This window comes from Bos indicus x Bos taurus, chromosome 11, assembly GCF_003369695.1.
Source record: "Bos indicus x Bos taurus breed Angus x Brahman F1 hybrid chromosome 11, Bos_hybrid_MaternalHap_v2.0, whole genome shotgun sequence".
In the NCBI taxonomy this organism is placed as follows: Eukaryota; Metazoa; Chordata; class Mammalia; order Artiodactyla; family Bovidae; genus Bos; species Bos indicus x Bos taurus.
The window spans coordinates 73,895,249-73,917,625 of NC_040086.1; the positions used below are offsets into that span (position 1 = coordinate 73,895,249).

Below are 22,377 nucleotides of genomic sequence, written 5' to 3' on the forward strand. Positions count from 1 at the left end.
AGATTGGAGTCACGCAGGGCTTGAATCCCTTCATTACTTTTCTCACAAAGTGAACTGCAAAATAAAGATACCTGGCTTACACTGTATTTATGAGGATCAGATTACATGACACATATAAAGCACCAAGCACAGAACCTGGTGTAAAATAAGCAATAAATGAATGGTAGTTGCTGCTAGCATTATTGCTGTTATTAATTATGCAAGATCAAACAGCTCCTAAACAAGGAACTCAAGACTGAAACCTAGTAGGTCTTCTTTGAGTCTTCCCAACAACTGCTTCATTCTCAAATGATCACCAGGAGTCCTATCTGTACAGAGCAGATGGCACTATTTCCAGGCAATGCTTCCTCTTTCTCACTGAGACACCATGGTGACTACTTTAGGATTTTAAGAACAGAAAGCCAATAGCAATACTCACAGCTGATAACATCACAAAAAGACAACTAGACATTATGTGTGTCTCATAATACCATCTATAAAGTCATCTGGCCTTCCCCCCAGATGAAACCTTTATCAACCTTCTATATCAAATAACCAATTTACAGAATGGAAAGAGGGTAGAAAAACACGTTAAACTCAATAGAAATTCAGATTGTAAGAAATTCTAATAGGACAAACCACCCAGGTTCTTCAACAGACAAAAAAGAAAGGGGGGAAGAGAGAAAAGGAGACAGAGAGAAGGAATCTACAAATTAAAAAAAAAAAAAAAAAAGGACTTAAGACATTTTAATCAATTCTGATGTCAAAAAAACTTTTTAAAATTCTCTCTCCAAAAAGGCAGTAGCATCGGCCCCATTATACATCTCTGCTTGAGGAAGAGAATATGCTAGTGATATCTCCAGAATATATGGGAATATTTCAGGCTTTGGGACACTTCTTTTTTCTCTTTGTAAATCAATAAACCTAGCATTCTGGTTTTTAAAAAAAGATCAAAACAACACATATAGCCTTTACTCTTCCTACACTACATGTATGATGAAAGTCTCATTCTGATGTGTATTTTTAAAGACTACAAGTCTACAAGTTCTTAAAATGATCCTCCCCCCTCAACCCCAACCCCCAAATCTACAAGAGAAGGCTGGAGCAAAGGCCAAGGGAAAAAACAAACAAGAAAAGTCAGGAAGGAACACTTTTGTGACTGAAGCTTAAAAAAAACCCACACCGTCAACAAGATTAGCTGTCAATAGGGACCTCCCCAGAAGTAACGCTAGGATGTGACTGGAGATATCTTAATGAGAATTAGAGCACCTCCCTGTCATCAAGAAGCAGCCCTGCTTAAGGTAAATGAAATGAAAATCTGTCTAAAGTTTCAACATGGACACATGCTGAATGAAGATTTCTTGTTTATTTCCATATTATTCTAAAAAAGATTTGAGACAGCTCAAAGAATGCATTAACATTAAAAAGAAAGAAGTGGACAAGAAGGGGGAAAAGGGAAAATGAGGGAGAAAAGCAGATAATGCCAGATGCAAGCTTACCACACCAACTGTGTGCCGCAAGGCCTTATGCAGCTGTGGGGGGCGCCGCACGCCTGGCTGAGCCACCCTGCAGAGGGGAGCACCAAGGCTTGTGAGCGTCACAATGGCTCTGTAATACAGGCCAACTAGCTGCTCAGAGGAAACGCATTTGGTCCTGGTACCCAGACCTGAGGGGAAAAAATTACTACACATGTTTACATGGGTTCTGATGATGATGATGATGATAACAATGACAGCAACTTAAGCTTTACATTTAAAAATGGTTAAAATTTTATGTTATGTACATCTTACACAGTTAAAAATTGGGGGGGGGGGGGAGCGGATAACAGCACCTTACTTTCTCTGCATGTGTCCTGGGCCAGACATGTTCTAAGCATTTTATATGCTTAAAGTCACAAAATTCTCACAACCACCTTGTGGAGATAAGTACAATTATTATCCCCATTTTATAGATGAGGCCTCAGAACACTGAGGCAGCAAGAGGCTAAATAACACACAACTAGGAAGTTGCAAAGCCAGGATTCAAGCAAGTAAATCTAGCTCCAGGGCCACAACCATGACATCACCCCTCATCCATAAAGTTGCCTCCCTCTGGGGAAAGGAGAAGCAATTGCTATCAGCCAAGAGCAGTATCTGTCCATTAACTATCAGTTAAGTTTGTGTTCAGTCTTAGTCCTCTGGATCAGCAGCTAACCTTAACAGTAGTAGCAATAGTTACAATATCAACAAGGGCACTGAGACACAGGAGATAATATCCTCACAACAATTCTACAAGAGGAGCACTTGTAGATCATAAATTTCATAAAACTGTTTTAATGGCCCTCAATAAAAGCAGACTGCATCACACCAATAATAATTCTGTAAAAGTGATTCTACCCCAGTCTAAAACAATGCAATCAATATATGCATCTCTCTGGTATTCTAGCTTGATTCAAGTAAAGATTCAGTTCAGTTCAGTTCAGTGGCTCAGTCATGTCTGACTCTTTGTGACCCCATGAACCGCAGCACACCAGGCCTCCCTATCACCAACTCCCAGAGTTTACCCAAACTCAAGTCCATCGAGTCGGTGATGACATCCAGCCATCTCATCCTCTGTCGTCTCCTTTTCCTTCTGCCCCCAATCCCTCCCAGCATCAGGGTCTTTTACAAGTCAGCTCTTCACATGAGGTGGCCAAAGTATTAGAGTTTCAGCCTCAACATCAGTCCTTTCAATGAACACCCAGGACTGATCTCCTTTAGGATGGACCGGTTAGATCTCCTTGCAGTCCAAGGGACTCAAGACAGTCTTCTCCATCACCACAGTTCAAAAGCATCAATTCTTTGGCGCTCAGCTTTCTTCACAGTCCAATTCTCGCATTCATACATGAGTACTGGAAAAACCATAGCCTTGACTAGACGTACCTTTGTTGGCAAAGTAATGTCTCTGCTTTTCAATATGCTATCTAGATTGGTCATAACTTTCCTTCCAAGGAGTAAGCGTCTTTTAATTTCATGGCTGCAGTCACCATCTGCAGTGATTTTGGAGCCCAAAAAAATAAAGTCTGACACTGTTTCTGCTGTTTCCCCATCTATTTCCCATGAAGTGATGGGACCAGATGCCATGATCTTCGTTTTCTGAATGTTGAGCTTTAAGCCAACTTTTTCACTCACCTCTTTCACTTTCATCAAGAGGCTTTTTAGTTCCTCTTCACTTTCTTCACTAGGGCTTCCCTGGTGGCTCAGACGGTAAAGCGTCTGCCTACAATGTGGGAGACCTGGGTTCGATCCCTGGGTTGGGAAGATCCTCTGGAGAAGGAAATGGCACCCCACTCCAGTACTCTTGCCTGGAAAATCCCATGGATGGAGAAACCTGGTAGGCTACAGTCTATGGGGCTGCAAAGAGTCGGATACGACTGAGCGACTTCACACACTCACTCACTTTCTGCCATAAGAGTGGTATCATCTGCATATCTGAGGTTATTGGTATTTCTCCTGGCAATCCTGATTTCAGCCTGTGCTTCTTCCAGTGCAGGGTTTCTCATGATGTACTCTGCATAGAAGTTAAATAAGCAGGGTGACAATATATAGCCTTGACATACTCCTTTTCCTATTTGGAACCAGTCTGTGGTTCCATGTCCAGTTCTAACTGTTGCTTCCTGACCTGCACACAGGTTTCTCAAGAGACAGGTCAGGTGGTCCGGTATTCCCACCTCTTTCAGAATTTTCCACAGTTTATAGTGATCCACACAGTCAAAGGCTTTGGCATAGTCAATAAAGCAGAATCTTGCTTTTTCGATGATCCAGCGGATGTTGGCAATTTGATCTCTGTTCCTCTGCCTTTTCTAAAACCAGCTTGAACATCAGGAAGTTCACAGTTCACGTATTGCTAAAGCCTGGCTTGGAGAATTTTGAGCATTGCTTTAGTAGCCTGTGACTTGAGTGCAATTGTGCAGTAGTTTGAGTGTTGTTTGATATTGCCTTTCTTTGGGATTGGAATGAAAACTGATCTTTTCCAGTCCTGTGGCCACTGCTGAGTTTTCCAAATTTGCTGGCATATTGAGTGCAGCACTTTCACAGCATCATCTTTCAGGATTTGAAATAGCTCAACTGGAATTCCATCACCTCCACTAGCTTTGTTCATAGTGATGCTTCCTAAGGCCCACTTGACTTCACATTCCAGGATGTCTGGCTCTAGGTCAGTGATCACACCACTGTGGTTATCTGGGTCATGAAGATCTTTTTTGTACAGTTCTTCTGTGTATTCTTGCCACCTCTTCTTAATGTCTTCTGCTTTTGTTAGGTCCATACCATTTCTGTCCTTTATCAAGCCCATCTTTGCATGAAATGTTCCCTTGGTATCTCTAATTTTCTTGACGAGATCTTTAGTCTTTCCCATTCTGTTGTTAGGGGAAACCACTAGACCATTCAGGTATGACCTAAATCAAATCCCTTATGATTATACAGTGGAAGTGAGAAATAGATTTAAGGGACTAGATCTGATAGACAGAGTGCCTGATGAACTATGGAAGGAGGTTCGTGACATTGTACAGGAGACAGGGAGCAAGACCATCCCCATGGAAAAGAAATGCAAAAAAGCAAAATGGCTGTCTGAGGAGGCCTTACAAATAGCTGTGAAAAGAAGAGAAGCGAAAAGCAAAGGAGAAAAGGAAAGATATTCCCATTTGAATGCAGAGTTGCAAAGAATAGCAAGGAGAGGTAAGAAAGCCTTTCTCAGCGATCAAAGCAAAGAAATAGAGGAAAACAACAGAATGGGAAAGTGAAGATTGATTGTTTCTAACGCAGTGGATTGAATGTGTGAATGCAATTTTCAGAGTCCTGTTTCTGACTACTAGGTGTTTGGTAAGAATTAGGCAGCAATGTAAGTGAATTCATACTAGCTATTCTATACTGCCAATTACAGGTAGACTATACACTTTTGTAGCCAATCAAGTACAGAATTAGGTTAATATGCTCTTAGGAAAATTAAGGAATCTAACCACTAAAGACATCTAAGTTGCAGCTAACCCAACTCTCCATGGAGGTGAGCCAAGACAATAGTTCCTCACAGGGTCAAAATTTTCCTCTGAAAGTGGTTCTGATTCAGCACCAATGTATAATGGGTGAGTGCCCAAATTCCATGCAATCACAAATCACAAACCCATGATTTGGACCTGGAAAATTCTCCAATAAACAGTTTCTCAACTTTTTACTTCAGCCATAAAATTACCTCAATTTTACCCATAGACCATCTACTTGAGATGTGTACCCTGAAGCTCTACAAATGAACTGGGCAGCTATCCAAAGTCATCACATATAAACCGATTAAATATCCAGGGACATCTGTGAATAAATAAGACGTGGGTTTTGGAGTAGTAGATATCTCACATCTTTCTTTCAAACTAGGAAGCAGAATCAGCAGTTTACCAAGGCCATCCCTCATTAGTATAAAATGATTACATCATGAGTATACTAGGGCTAGGACGCGATTTTAAAAGACAAGCAGCCCAATAGAACATGAAAAAAATATGAATAAAGAAAGTCTTGGGGGGAAAATCCAATAAAAAGACATCAGAGAGATGATCAACTGTATCAATAGTCAGGGAACTTCAAATACAACAATGCTTTATACCATTTTCACCCACCAGACAGGGCCAAAATAGAAATGACCATTAGTATCCAGAGCTGATAAAGTCAGGGGAGAGCAGTGACTATCATATACTCTTAGTGAAAGCATAAATTGGTAGAGCCTTTGGAGAAATGTTTTGAAAGGACATCAATGTTTTAAAATATGCATAATCATTAATTCCATAGGTATGTTCTCATACATATACAAAAACAAGTTCAAACTAGCATGTTTACCAAAATATATCTTGAAACAGAAAAACTAGTTTAAATGTCTATCAAAAGAGGGATGGTTACATAAACTATGGAAAATACATCTAATGCAACTCTATGCAGAATTTTATGTAAAGTAAAATGGCTCCTTCATATTCTAACACAGAAAGATTTTCATGATATTAAGTTTTTAAAAGCCTGTAATAATTCAAAAAGCTTGATCCTGTGGGTAGAGGGGAGGGAAGGAGAGGGAAGCTGACAACAGGGGTCTGAACTGGTCAGGACTCTTTCAGTTCCAAGAGACAGAAATTCAATATTCAAACTCACACAAGTTAGGCAGTTGAGTAGCTCATTTAACCGGAAAATACAAAGTGGATCTACTTTAAGGTTCAAGTGGAGCCAGAGACTCCAACGACTCCATGCTTCACATGCAAGCGTGTGAGGCTATATGACTGTGCATCTGTGAGTGTGTCTGTGGTCACTCAGCTTCTGTCTTTATGTTGGCATTCTTTCCTATGGCACATAGGTTTCTTTACTTGGCCAAGCACACGCTATCTCACCTTAGCAATTCTAAAGGAATGAACCTGTCCCATGTCCAATATCTGCTTTTCAATCTCAAGGAAGGGGGGTCTGAACCTGCTTTGGTCATATGGCCATCCTGTAGCAATCACTATTTCCAGAGAAATGGAGTGTTAATAGACCAAGCCTAAGTCACATGCTCACCTCCTGGCCAAGGGGTAGGATATAGCAACACCTGGAAAGGGGGGAAAGGGGACACTACACAGCCTAAATTACCAGTATCAAGTTCACTATGGAGACTTTCACCTTTTAATTCTATATATTCCCATTTCCTTGAACTTATTATTTGAATATAGTCATGTATTACACATATGATTTATTTTTAATTTAAAAAGGAAGAAAATACTAGAACGTAGTCAGAAAGAAATCCTAAGGTCTAAAAAGTTCAGGGTTGGTGACATTAGAATTAAGTCATAGGGAAAATAAGCCTCATGTATAAATAACATGTATAAAATCTGCACTTTCAAATCCTGGACACTTGGCCAACATTTTAACCACCAGCCAGTCCTTATCAAACCAAGCATTAAAAGACAAACAGAAAATGGAGAAAACATATTTTAATTAATTAGCAATAATATGTTGATAAGAGGAAAAGAAAAGACTTCCAAGACCTGTAAAGAGAAATTTTAAGAAATCCTCAGACAGTACATGGCTTCTAATACAATCTGAAAGCTCTTTATGTCCTCTCTTTTCTCACCTTATAATCTTAGCAGTACATGAGGAAAAATTCTAGATCAGTTTTACTGAAGCCAAATAACACTTCCTACCTGTTTCAAATACCTACTCTAAAGGTGGTAGCAAACCATCTAAACTAAAACAACTTATAGTATCTACTCCTAGAGACATTAGTAAAAATTTCTCCTGTAACTGTCTCAAGAAGCTACCATTCAAAACTACAAGTTCTTTTCACAAATAAATTTAATAATAAAGTCCCCTTTAGACTGACACACAAAAACAATTCTTCTTTATTTCAATGACTCCAAGCAGGACGCTACCAATTCTAGTATTCATGGCTCTGAAGAAAGCCAAGTCTGCTATACTGTAGTGGGGCACAGATATTTACTATCACTGAATATTCATTTCTTGCCCACATTGCCTAGCTCCACAAGTAGTGCCCTGTGACTACTTTTGGCCAATGGGTTACAAGACAAAGTGACATGGGTCACTTCAGTGCCAAAAGCATAGTAACCAAGGAGGTTCCATGTTCAGGTATTGAGCAAACATTGTACTTCATTATTTTAACTACAGAATCCCCCAACCCCACCTTTTTTTTTTTTTAAACATATTCCAAGGGATGATGCTACAAGTATCATTTCAAATCCTAGAAATCTAACTGAAATTCCATTTCCTGCAGGAAACCTACCCAGATCATGTTCCTGGCAACACGGGTAACACACTTACATGTATACTACAGTAAAGGACTTGAAATGCACTGTGGTTCTGGCATATATAACTAACACAATAAATGGTATCTACTTCCTATTATTTACAATGTGGTTGGTAAGAAAGGTATAAATGATAATAAATTTCAAGAGAGTGCTAAAAATAAGTGCTAGAGGAGTTCCCCATATCTCATCTGGCAACTAAGTAAACCAGTTATATACTCCCTTATGACATTTTTTTTTAATTCGTGTATGACTAAAAGCAAAGGAGACTCCCTATAGGAATTATAATCTCCCTGAAGGATGGAAACTCTAAGGTACAACTACCTCATGGTGCCCCTTACATGCAAACAACAGGTATTCCATCAAACTTTATCTTCTATTGAGGAGAATGTGTTAAAAAATTAAAACAGAAATGTAGTATTCCTCAAGATATTAGGAATCTGTGTCTCCAGCAAAGCAAAGGAGAGAGCTGAACACACACAAGGTTTTCTATTATCCAAGGCAAGTGGAGCAAGACACTGGAGAACAAAGAGTCACCAGGTTACCCCCAGACTTCTGAACACAGCCCTTGACAGCCGACTTCTTGTGCTGTAGGACTTACAAGCCGTCTGAGCAACATCTGATTTCCAATTCAATTTCCCAAATACTCTGAAACCAGTAAAGAGGATTCCTAGATATGTTGTATGAGTATTCCAGTGTGTTAGTTACTCAGTCGTGCCCGACTCTTTGCAACGCCATGGACTGCAGCCCACCAGGCTCCTCTGCCCATGAGATTTTTCATGGCAAGGAAACTGGAGTGGTTTGCCATTTCCTTCTCCAGGGGATCTTCCCAATGCAGGGATTGAACCCAGGTCTCCTGTACTGCAGGCAGATTCTTTACTGACTGAGCTCCAAGGGCACACATACAAAAAAGGCCTATTTCTCTAAGTACATTAATAAGTACTTAAGTACTATCATGATTTAATCAATGTAAGTTGTCAAATATTTTAATATCTACAAGTACAAGACACTGCAGAGGACAGATAATAAAACATGATCCCCTTTGCCATTCTCATACCCTAATTTGGGAGACAGGATGCATGAAAACAAAAACTCCAAAGTATAAATGCAGTATAAAGTGTCAAGTTAATAATAAAGAAAATAAATATTAAAAGAGTTCATCGAAGGAAGGGATTTTTTCAAATTTTACAGTCTGAACACTTAACAAGCAAGTTGGAAACTGAGCTGAGCTTTAAAGAATATGCAGAATTTCACAGGATAAGGGAGAACATTCCAGGGAAACGAAAAATAAAGGGTGGCAAACAGAGAAGCCCAAGGGATGTATAAGGGACAGTGCTGACGATTTTACTTTGAGCAGTTCATTAGGGGAGACGAGTGGGAAATGAGACCAGAAAAGCAAGTTGGTGCCAGACACTGGAAAGCTTTAAATGCCAGACTAAGGAACTTTATCTTGACAGTAATGAGGAGCCATTGAAGGGTTTAAACAAAGTAATGCAATGAAAATAAAAATTAGGATGATTGTTCCAAAACAAAATTTAGGACAGACTGAAGAAGCAACTCCCAGGGGACAGTGAGACCATTCTGGGGTACTTTCACAAATATCAGGCCTAGATTAGAATGACGACAGTGAGGAAAAAAGGAACAGATGTAAAGAGCTGATAGGACTTGGAAAGTGTTTTTAGCATATGTCAAATCAGACCTTAAGGACTCTGAAGAGCTGAGATTCAGATGCTTACAAAGAGATTAAAACCACAACAACTGCAAATTCCAGCCTACCCAGCAGGGTGTCCCTATACACGAATTGATACTGGGCTCTTCTATACATTCATGCATTGCCATCTTCACACTCATACAAAAGATCCACTCTTTTTCACTGGGATTTTGGGGGAAAAAGTGGGAAATGATATCTAAAAGCTGCTAAGTGATAAAGACCAGGTAGTTGTACAACAAACAGATAGGAGCTCAAACAACTGTAAAGGCCAAAGGCACTGCAATCACATCTATTGCAAAATGGAAAAACAGACTGCAAATCCAGTCATACTGCGGGCCTAAGTAATGACATCAGATATATCCATTAAACTTGGCAAAAGACTAAGACTGGATGAATGGAGTTATTGAGGTCCCAGTCCTTAACAAAAGAGGTTCTTAACCTTTGGGGAGGTCACAGACCCTTTTGGGATCTGATGAATTTCTCTCCAGAGAAAGACTCATAGAATTTTGCATATACATAATTTCAGAATGTTCACAGACACCACTCACCCAAAGCCTAACTAGAGACTCTTAGTCCATGAATTCCAAGGGTTCTTAAGAACTCTTCCTAAAATTGGTAATTAAGAATTGATTATCTATTATAATAAGTATATTGACTAAAAATGATCTGACTTAATAGGGCATGTATAATTATTAGTGTGTTCTATGTAATATTAATTACATATGTTGTATAATAGGTATCTATGTGACAAAAAATACTATGTATGCCAAAATAAATTAAAGCAATAATAAGGTCCCCAAAGAGATATACAAAAATGTAATAAATGTAACTTAAACACTTTTAAAACATGGTATGTATGGTAAGTCATTTTACATGTTATGCAACACTTTTAGTTAATGGATGTGCTTGTAAGTGTCTTTGACTATGTGGATCACAATAAACTGTGAAAAATTCTGAGAGCGATGGGAATACCGGACTACCTGACCTGCCTCTTGAGAAACTATATGCAAGTCAGGAAGCAACCATTAGAACTGGACATGGAACAACAGACTGGTTCCAAATAGGAAAAGGAGTACGTCAAGGCTGTATATTGTCACCATGCTTATTTATCTTCCATGCAGAGTACATCATGAGAAACGCTGGGCTGGAAGAAGCACAAGCTAGAATCAAGATTGCCGGGAGAAATATCAATAACCACAGATATGCAGATGACACCACCTTTATGGCAGAAAGTGAAGAGGAACTAAAAAGCCTCTTGATGAAAGTGAAAGAGGAGAGTGAAAAAGTTGGCTTAAAGCTCAACATTCACAAAACTAAGATCATGGCATCTGGCCCCATCACTTCATGGGAAATAGATGGGGAAACAGTGGAAACAGTGACCGACTTTATTTTTGGGGGGCTCCAAAATCACTGCAGATGGTGATTGCAGCCATGAAATTAAAAGACATTTACTCCTTTGAAGGAAAAGTTATGACCAACCTAGATAGCATATTCAAAAGCAGAGACATTACTTTGCCAACAAAGGTCCGTCTAGTCAAGGCTATGGTTTTTCCAGTGGTCATGTATGGATGCGAGAGTTGGACTGTGAAGAAGGCTGAGCGCCGAAGAATTGATGCTTTTGAACTGTGGTGTTGGAGAAGACTCTTGAGAGTCCCTTGGACTGCAAGGAGATCCAACCAACCCATTCTAGAGGAGATCAGCCCTGGGTGTTCTTTGGAAGGAATGATGCTGAAGCTGAAACTCCAGTACTTTGGCCACCTCATACGAAGTTGACTCATTGGAAAAGACTCTGCTGCTGGGAGGGACTGGGGGCAGGAGGAGAAGGGGATGACAGAGGATGAGATGGCTGGATGGCATCACCAACTCGATGGACGTGAGTTTGAGTGAACTCCGGGAGATGGTGATGGACAGGGAGGCCTGGCGTGCTGTGATTCATGGGGTTGCAAAGAGTTGGACACGACTGAGCAACAGAACTGAACTGAACTGATAAGTATGGAGCAGATAATGTATGATTAGGGCTTCCCTTGTGGCTCAGCAATGCTGGAGACCTGGGTTCGATCCCTGGGTTGGGAAGATCCCCTGGAGAATGGAAAGGCTACCCACTCCAGTATTCTGGCCTGGAGAATTCCACGGACTGTAAAGTCCATGGGGTCGCAGACTCGGACATGACTGAGCGATTTTCACTTTCACTTTCATACACAGTACATATGTACGATAAAGCGCATGTATCAATACATTTTGATTAGGTAGATCATCGAATGCACAAAATACATAGCAATGGGATTATTTAGAATATACTTATGTGCAATACTAGTACACCACATGATAATAATGTTTCACTGTTCATGTGTTAACTTTTCAAGAAATAGTTTAAGTAGAATTTCAACTTTGGGTGCTAGTGGTGGAGTTGGAGCTTCTCTTAAGTCCCAACAAGAATGTTATCCTCCTTAACTGATTTACAATACCAGAGTAATAAATACTTATACTACAAAGAAAAAGAAAAAAAGAACCCCTCCTATATAACTGTGGTAAGTATTTTTATCATATATCCCACAGTTAAAAAGGTTTTGAATGAGAAGCCATATAGGTATATTTATTTATAATTTATATACATTGCTCACTAGACCAATAAATTATGTGCCTTATAAAGCATACCTAAAAATGGAAACATAAAATGATGCTTATTATAATAAAATTTACCATTTTTTTTAATTTACCATTTTTAAACATTTAATTTACCTATTGATGACACAGCTTGTGCTATCCCTAATAAATACTATTAATACTACCACCATTTTTGTTAAGAATAACATGTGAAAAGTCAAAGCCGCTCAGTTGTGTCCCACTCTTTATGACCCCAAGGACTACACAGTCCATGGAATTCTCCAGGACAGAATACTGCAGTGGGTAGCCTTTCCCTTCTCCAGGGTTATCTTCCCAACCCAGGGATCGCAATCAGGTCTGCCACATGGCAGGTGGATTCTTCACCAGTTGAACCACAAAGGAAGTCCAATAAGAGAGCGGCCCATACGAGGAAAAACATAATGAACACTAAATCACTTTTTAATTTTGCTTTCACATTTTGTAATATAGCAACTTAAAAGTCTGGTTCTAAATTCGGTTCATTTTCATAATAGGTAATTGTTTTATTTGGTTTTAACGGTAATCATAGCCCAAAAACATACTTCACAAAGACGAGTAAGACAAAGGAAAGAACTGCATCACACTTGCTGCACTGAGTAAACCTCCACATGATATTCAATCTTCAATCCTGTTCACCATTTATGCAAATGTCTTTGCTAAAATTCAGATAGTGCATTTCCATATTTCCTGATGACAATCAGTTGTTCTTACTAACTAATCAGATAGTAATGCCTTTTTAATTAATATATTCTCAGTTTTTACTAGATTTTTATACAGGTCAGAAAATTCTGTTTTCAAGTTCAAGTGTACATATAAAAATATTCTTAAAGTTTTAAGATCATATCATCTTCAGCAATTAAATCCAATAATGATGGAAATAATTCCAAATATCAATTTTGGATGTTTAGAATTGGAAATATCCAAATATCCATTCCAAATAACCTCTCTTCATAATAGTGGATTTCGTCTTGAAAGGTAGTTACTTTTCGGGTCACTGTTATGAATTTACCTATCATCCCAAAGCAACAGATTAAGTCTGTTAATTTTCATAAATATCAGGTAGGTAGTATATAATTCACAGACACCTGTGAGAGGAAAATGTCAGCAAATTTCAGACATTTGTATCTGAAATTTGTGTTTTCGTGAAAGAAAAATTAGTAAGTCATCTTCAGATTAGACAATACTTAAGTCCTTTGCCTCAAGATGACCAGCTAAACTGGATGAAATATTTTATAAAAGATCTGCATGGTGACTTCCTATTGCAACAATACATGTTAAGAGTCTACTATTTAAAATAATAAATCTAAAAAAAAATAAAATAAAATAAAATAATAAATCTAAAAATCTAATTACCCATGCTCCTATGAACTAAAAAACATCACAGCTGACTGAAAATAAAGAATCTTTCAAACAGACCTCTAGTATTTCTCCCATTTCCCAGATAATTTTATATAAACCCTACTGTAGAGACCACTGCTCTAAATGTGCCTGGGCTCCCAAGGGTCAAAGCCCTCCGTGAGTTCCTTCCAACCAATTTTCCTTACATGCTCTCAAAGTTCGAAGGACTTATCCTTAAAGGTAGTCTAATTATATTGTATCCATCTCTGAATCACTACCAGTTGGCAAAAGACACAACTGCAGCACATTCTGTGACACCAGTTGTCTTCAACACTGTTCCCTCAGTGTAATGTTGGCTAGCGATTCAGTCAAATAATAGACAGGGCTCGAACAAGGTCCAAGACTTTTCATGACATATCCTGCTTTAAATCCTTTCTGGAACATGGCAGGGCATAAATAAATCAGTAAAATAAATCATGAACTATATTGAGAGCCAGGGGCTTTCAACTTGCATGACCAATCTAACTTATACAGTGACATATATTTACATAAGGAGATGACATTTTTACACTTGAAAAACAAGTCTGCTGCATCATCTTAAGAATGCCAAATGATAACACACTGTTTAAAGAAATAGCTACTGGGGGGGAAAAAAAAAGCACAAGCCAGTGAAAAAGATTTTGTACTAACTTCTACCAAGAAAAGGGAAAAAAAAGTCTGTTCTCAAATATACATAAAAATGAGTAAGTTCCCAGTGTGGTAAGCCTTACATATGGAATCATTTCAAAAACTATGAAAATATAAAATTTGGGGTGTAAAACCTGCCAAAAAAAGATCCACGTAGATTTGGAAAACTGACACTTTTCATTTTCTTCCAGATCTACAAACTTCACTGTTCCTCACCACCTCCCTCCATTAAAATCCTTTAATGTCTTACAACTGCACCCAGAACATCTGGTTCCTTCTCCCACTTCAGCTGGTGCCACCTTCCTGCTTACACTTTCCCCCTTCATTACTCCCAAAATAACCCCAAGCTTTTCTGTCCTTTCATCTTTGCTATTTAATCTTCCTGAATATACTGCTCTCCTCCTCCTCACTCAGAGAGAAATCATCCCCTGCCTTCAATGTTCCCGTCCAACAACAAGCCCTCCACGAAACTTGCTCTGATCTCTTTTAAATGAAAATAATTGCTTGCTCTCCAGATTCCTCAAAGTATACTATTTCAGTACCTCTCTCATCGCACTCATCACATTTAATTAGTACTACAGGTATTTGTGTGTCATTTTATCACCTCTCTTAGGTCATAATCTCTGTAAAAACAGGATCTATATCTTATCATTTAACTTTTCTATGTTTTCACAACACAGCACCTTGAACAAGTACTCTTATAACTATGTCTTGAATGAATGATTGAGTACACCCTTAGAAATTCTAAAACAGATTTCCTGTACCATCTGGAATGGAGAGGGAGGGAGGACTTAAGACTCTGCAGAACAAGTATCTTTTCCCTAGTTTCCTCCAAACAAACTCAGCACAGTAAAGCCAGTATTACACATACAGGTATTTTGAAAGGCAAGGACACTTCATCCTTCAACTATTTGGTCAAATACGGTATGATTATCTGTATATATACAAACACACTCACAACAGAATATCTTCTGTTAAACAATTGAATCTGTGCTTGATAATAAAAGCATGTAAATATTTTAACCATATAGGCAAACTAACAATGCAATATATTAAAGCTATCAGATTAAGACCAATCATTCAAAATACAAGTGGAAACACAGAGAATGACCAAGCAATTTATTTCAAATGAAAAAAAAATACCCTAAGCTCTAGCTATTCAAATACTAACAAAACTTGAGAGGCAGAATTGTATTGCTAAGACTCCAAACCAACCATTCAAAGATAAGCTAGACCAGAAGCACCAAAGAATCAACATTACTAAGTACAAAGGTGAGATCAGAAACAGCATGAAAATCTTAAAGTGATACTTTCATTAAGTAACTGCTTCATGGCTCCTGGGTCATCAGAAAGCAATGGAGACTACAGCCGTCTCTACTGCACATGAAGACGACAGAAAGGAGTCCAGACAAGAACAGAGGGGTGCAATGTGGCCACATGCGGCTAACACGCTTGGAGAGAAGCCAGTGTAGAGGTATGTTGGAGATTCCAGGTCTCAAGACCTGGACTCAAATGTCAGCCCCAATACCAACAAGCTGTGCAATCGTATAACAGCCACTTAACCTTCCTTATAAAATATAACATGTAGAGCAAGCACGATACCTGCATACAGTGTGTCTCAATGTGTCTCAGAGACAGTCCTCAATAAACATTTACTGGCTTTAAAGGGTGAGGGCCATACAAGAAAAGCATATATTTCTCTCCAGGCACTTCTGTGCTTTTTGAGAGAGCAGCCTTAATTAATTTCTGATTAATACCTTATTATAATATCTGACAGCCAACTTTTGGCCAAAAAACGAAAATACTCCTTTCTTCCTACCTTATACATTACTCAAAATCTTACTAAAATTCTTAAAATTTTAAATCTCTTTGAAATAACTTTCAAACACAAAGAGTAACTCTCATTAAGAAGACTGGGAGCTGAATACCTGGGTTCCTGCCCAAGTAAAGACATTATGTTACCCATGAAAATTAACATATTTGTCTGGCCTTAGTGTTCTCATCTATAACATTATTAACAAGGTTATTCCAAATTACCATTAAGGCCTCTTTGCTCTAAATCTTGTGGTTCATGTTATCCCAAGGATTTTTTTATCTAATTAGGAAAACCCATTCAACATACACTAATAAGAGAAACTCTTTCAAAAAAATAAATAAAGGAGGAAAGGAAGAAAGGAATTTATTTATAGAACAAACTGAGTAACTGATACTAAAGGAGTGCGATAAAAATCAAGCTTTCGAGAGAACATACCGGCTTTGACTGTTTTTGAAGATCAAAAGATAAAGATAAAGGAAACACTTTAAATAAAGAAACGAAACATGTATAATCAAAGAAGCAAGATATCTACAAGTGATTATAATACTTTCTTGTATAGCACTTTACAGTTTACAAAGCATTTCTGCATATACCATCTGCAATAAATTTACTGGAATGAGAAATATAAGAACAGTTTAAATGATTTACATTTGATAAATTTGTCCACAGAGTGTCCATTAAAAACAGTAATACCAAAAAATATTTCAGAAAAGAATTTTTTCATCATTTATATGTAGGATGAATTAGTCAGGCAAATAAATGCATGCAGGCAAACAGTTATAAATCACAGAATTTCAGCACAGGAAGAAATATGAACTCAAACCAATGTGTTCATTTAACGATGAAGAAATTCCTTTAAGGATAAAGGCCCACAGAGTTCATGTAACGCTAATTACTGTATATGCAAAATGACAGGACCAGACTGTAGAGGCAGAAAAAACAGAGAAATCCAAGAAACTGTAAAGAAAAGAATCAAATAATCTGATGATGGATTAGACAGTGATGTGTTTAGGATATGGAATGTAGAATAAAGTCTTAGTACGTTCCAATATTATCTTCTTATTTAATATGTTAATTCCAAGACCACAACAATATGAGCTTAAGTACATTATTTCAATTTTAAGCATGAAAATCTGAGGTTTACAGTGGTTAAATAACTAGCACAAGGTTACACCCACTAAGTAGAAGAGCCAGGACATCATCCCTGTCTGAAGTCAAACATCCATTCTCAAAAGAAGCTTAAAAATTGCCTCAAAGTTACAAGCCAGGCAAAATTACAAGGCAAAAATGAAGCACCATTCTGGAAACACTGGATAATTCAGTGTTATTAGAATTCTGGTCCTGTTAATAGGTGCATTTCACCTCTGTACTGGCACCCAGCGTTACAGATCTGGCCTGTGCTTTCCTGATGCTCAGGTCCAGTACTTACCAATAAAGCCCAGCTTCCCCACCCTCCACACTGAAACATATCCATGGGGAGAGATTGCTGTTTAGTCACTGAATCGTGTCTGACTCTTTGCGATCCCATGAACTGTGGTCCTCCAGGCCTCTCTGTCCATGGGATTTCCCAAGGCAGGAATACTGGAGGGGGTTGCCATTTCCTTCTTCAGGGGATCTTCCCAACCCAGGGATTGAACTGGTGTCTCCTGCATTGCAGGCGAATTCTTTACCATTCAGAGCCTCCTGGAAAGACTAGGGAGAGATTAGATCAACTATATCTAAGATGAGGGTGACTAGACTGATTAATCTGAAGTCTTCTACAACTCCTCCAGTGATTGCAGCTTCACCTTCTAAGTATGACAACTATACTAAGCTTTTCTAAAAGTCTGTCATTTCAAGGAGCCTCAGCAGTACCGTGTTGCAGATGGGGAAATGGAGGAGGACACACAGATATACAACAATCCACTCTACTTGCATTTTAAGAATTGGACTTAAATGTTGGAATCAGTGTTTTGTAATAATTCTTCTTTTTCAACCAAGTATCTTGCAGAAATATAAAATAACCATTGGTACGTTAATCCAAATATGGTGCACCCACAAAACATCATCTAGAATTAAAGGAAAAAATCTGCACCTCTTCCTTAAACTAAGCAATCAAGAATGGCACACAGTTGCTATGAGGCTATTTTATGACCTCTGACACCATATGGTAAGAGGCACAAAATCTGACTAACAAAAAAGAGAGAAAGGAAGGTTTGAATTGACTAGACCTCATCTCTGATGTTAAGAAAAAAGGTCAGAGACCACACGGTCCATCCTTAGTGACCAACAACCAAGAGCTAAGCTACTGGTTAACCTGGGAGAAAAGCACTAAAGAAGTCCTTTCCTAAAGTCTAGTCTGTCCCACTTTTAGGAAAGCTATATGAGGTGGGGAGAAATCTGTATGGTTCTGCAGCCCAAACTAAATACAGTGCTCTGCTATTCAACTCCTGAAACACATGTACTTCACCCAGTCCCACCCTCTTTGCACCGATATTTGGAGGTAATGTAACAAGGACCCCACCACATGTTTCCAGACCTCTGCAAGAAAAGCAGCTAATGGCCCCCTGAGAAACTCTGATTATCATAGGTAGAAAGTGAAAATCACGGCCAAGGGAATAATGAGCATCTTGGGATTTCCTCTACCCGATGACTTAGAAGATTCTATTCAGTGGTGTGTGCCTGTGTTGACCTCCCATACTTGCCCTAAAATGAAAGCTATTTTAGGCCATATGGTTTAAGACCAACCAACCCCAAAAGATACGTAACATATTCAAACAATGTGGAGTCCCTGGGGGATAGGGCAATAAAGACAAGCTAAAGTGAGGAATGAAGGTAATATCTAAGAGAAGGTATGTGAAATTGATGACAACAGAGATGTTCTTTAAAAAGAATTATAAATCATACTGTGATACATAGTCCAAAAGAGAAAAGATTTTCAAAGAATGTCCAATATCCTTTCTTCCCCTCTCCAGCTTTCAGCACCTCTATGCCACCCTCATCACTTACTCAACATTTAGTCCTGATAAAGACTGATCAGTGGATTAGCAGGATCAAGAGTACATGAAGACAACATTTCATCCTGGGAACATCTTTAAATTATTTAAGCATGTTTACCACCCTTTCCTATAGAGCAAAAGCATGAAAATGTGTGAGTGCTATCACAATATGTACCAGTCAGCACCAGAGCAACCCAATCCTCTGCCCACCAAAAGATTAACACATACAAAGAAAACAGGAAATTCAACAAAAATTAAAGTTTGACCCTAGACTCCCTCAACAGTTACACTGTTCTTAAATATTGGCAGTATCTTTGTACCACACCCACTTCATGCTACCCTTACAGCTTCCTGGCATAAGCAAGTTCTTGGGATTATACAAACTGCTGCTTCTGTTTCCAGCCCAGATTTCTAGAAATGAAACCCTGGAATTGAAGGAGAAAGAAAAACAAATGTTGGCAGAAAGAGGCAGGAAAATGCATTGTCTATATAATCCCAGTTTAAATGGAACAATCACCATTAGTCCCATCAAGCACTTTTTTTCAATAAAACCACTTACCCAAAAATGCAGATCTAAAATACTCCCTTGGCTTAAACCACACAAAAAGCAATTTAAAAGATTCAATCCTACAGATTTTCTCAGAAAGAAATGAAGAAAAGATTAACTATAAACTATGTAAAATTCAAATTTTGCACCTTAAAAACCAAACTTCATCATGAGTTAACTAAATGAAATAAATCATCAGTGCAAAACGTCTACAAAAATCAAACGGAATCTCTGTTCTTATAAGCAGCACCCCTGCTTTTTCTCTCCATACCATATATTCCCTATTTGGGCCCCCTTTTTGATCCATTGTTTCCAAAGCATAAATTCTGAATAAGAAATAGAGGCAAACCATTTCCAAACCTAGTTCACAAAACCAAATTAGACCCACAAAGTAGAGGAGATATAAAAGAAACATTTGCAGTTGCATGTAGTTTACAACAAATAGTACAAGGAATGCCCATTTATTAAGCTAAATCAAATCCCACTGCTACCTTTAACCCAAAACTATTTCTAGTTCAGGAGCCAAAAGACCCAAGCAAATACTTTCTTTTCACATTACTCTCAACATGAAGAAATCTGACCCCCTTCCTACTACATCACAGCTTCTGTGAAACAAGCTGAGAGGCCCCTTTGGCCAACTTTTTTTTTTTTTTTTTGAGACTAACCTTCAACCAATTCCAGAATTGAAGACAAACCTCAAATTTAACCCCTGAAATCCATCCCTTCAGCTGTAGAGTATAATCTAGGCTGCACCGCAGCAATGTTTTACACAGACACTTGAAGATTTCTTAATCACTGAAGTGTAAGCCTCAGCCCTCACAAATCATCGCCACAGAGATTACTCTTGGCATCAACAGAGGGTGCCGGGACTGCAATTCACTCAAGAACCCTTCATTCACCACCATCATACTCGACATTAAAAATTCACCATCTCAAAAGAAAAAAGAAAAAAATTAAAAAGTCACCTTCTCCACAAGGACACCTGCCTCTTCAACGCCTACAGTGAACGAAGTCAAGTCTGAAAAGCTAAAACATCCTCCAGCTTAAAGTTTTCCTCCCCACCAAACTCTGCAGCCACAGCAGCACGGACTGTCCTTGTCACACACACAGGCTTTATTGTCAAACCCTCCGTCTCCCTCTAACACCGTCAACTGAGGCAGTGTCTATAGTACATGGGAGTGACTGCTTCAAAAACAAACAAACAAAAACATAACTGGGTAGTAAGAGCGGGGATCCTGGTGTCCGGTTTCTCCCATTACTCTTCCAAGCGACTAGGGAAAGGCTCGAGTTCGGTCGGGCTGACCATTAACCCATCCCACCCCTCAGTCGTCCAGCCGACGTGTTTGCCCGCCCTACTCTCCACTCCTACCTCCTTTCAGCGGAATCTGACGATGGGGACCAAACCCTAGACACAACAGGAAAAAAAAATCTCACTTATCCATCCCATTTCTGCCTTCGAAATCCCTCTGTCTGGAGATGGGAAAAGCAAGTGCGCGGGGTGTAAAACAGAAGCGCCGTCGAAGGCTGAGGCTTACGGGAAGGCTCGCCACGGTCATCCCCATTTCGCAGTCCCGGCAAGCGAAGACTCGGAGAGGTTACCCGGCTTGCCAAGGTCACCGCGCTCGCCCCGGCCGAGGGGCGCCGGCGCCGACTTCCGGCTCCCCCTCTCGGCGGCGGCGGCGGCGGGGAGCGCCCGCGGGCTCGGGGCGCCGCTCCCCACGCCGGGCCGGCCGCCGCGAGCCTCGCGTACCCTCCGCGGATGCTCGCCCGGTCCGCGCTAACTAGGGCAACTGGGAAACCCGGGCAAGCCAAAGTCGCTGCTGCAGCAGTTTCCCTCCGCGACGCAGCCCCCAGCTGGTGCCCATGACAGCTGCGACCTCCGCCCCCTCCAGCCGCGCGAGGCCGAGGGAGAACTCGGGGAAAGTGGGAGGGGGGGACTAGCGGAGAGAAAGGAGAGCGGGGGGCGGAGGGGGCGCCAGCTGCTCCCGCCCCCTAGGGCCTCGGCGGCCGCGCGGCTCGTGACAGCTGCACCCACCGGGAGGCTCGGCGCCCGCCGCCCGCCACTCACCTGCTGCCGCCGCCTCTGGGCCGCGCTGACGGGCGCCGCGCTCTCCCGCGACCGTGGCGGCGCCGCCGCGGCCTCCGCTGCTGCTCGGGCCGGGAGCCCGCCGCCGCCGCCGCCGCCGCCGCCGCGGCTCTCCGGCCCCCTCCTCCGGAGCCAGGGGGTCCCCCCTCAGGGGGGATGCAGAACGGACCCGACGCAGGCTCCGCTGGACGGAGCAACAGGGAACAGGGCGGCCGAGGCGCTGGAGGCCGCGATCCGGCCGTCTAAGGAGAAGGCTTCGAGAATCGCGTCAAGACTCCCGCTCTCCTGGCCTGAAGAACAGGCATTTCAGCCGCTCTCCGCGGCCGCCATGTTCTCCTCCTCCTCCTCCTCCTCCTCCTCCTCGGCTGCCGCCGCCGCCGCCGCCGCCACCGCCCCCCGCTCGCGGCCCCGCCCCCTTCGCGCCCCGCCCCGCCCCGCCCCGCCGGCTCCCGGTCGCCCCGCCCCGCCCCGCCGCCCGCCGCCCCGCCCGGCGCGCTGCCCCTGAACCCTCAACCTGGCCCGGCCGCCGCGACCCGGTGCCCGCGAGCTCCGACGGCTCGTCCGGGGCAGCCAGTGCCCCCGCCGCGGGGCGGCGGACCGCGGAGCCGCCCCGCGCCCCCTGCCGGCCGCAGGCCCTAGGGAGAGCTGCCGCGGTCCCGCCCCGGCCCGCGTCCTAACGAAGTGTGGGAAAGGAGGCCCTAACTCTTCCCCCTCCCCTCGGGGCGTTCCTCTGACTGCTGCCGGGAAGCCGCCTCGAACCCCAGGGCGCTTTCAGCTAGGCCGCCCGGCCTGCAGCCTCGCGCTGGCCCAATCCC

General features: G+C 41.1%; 1 protein-coding gene across 7 annotated transcripts in view; it reads right to left on the reverse strand.

The window, feature by feature from the left end:
- Positions 1 to 21,923, reverse strand: part of NCOA1 (nuclear receptor coactivator 1) — a 219,647-nt gene extending 197,724 nt beyond the window's left edge. For 6 of the 7 annotated variants that reach the window (XM_027555936.1, XM_027555934.1, XM_027555939.1 and 3 more), the window contains exon 1: positions 21,545 to 21,923. The gene's annotated coding sequence lies outside the window, so the exon portion shown is untranslated. Of the gene's footprint in view, positions 1 to 21,011; positions 21,093 to 21,544 lie in introns of those variants that run through there. The other variant, XM_027555935.1, reaches the window with a different exon arrangement.
- Between the last annotated feature and the right edge of the window lie 454 nt (positions 21,924 to 22,377).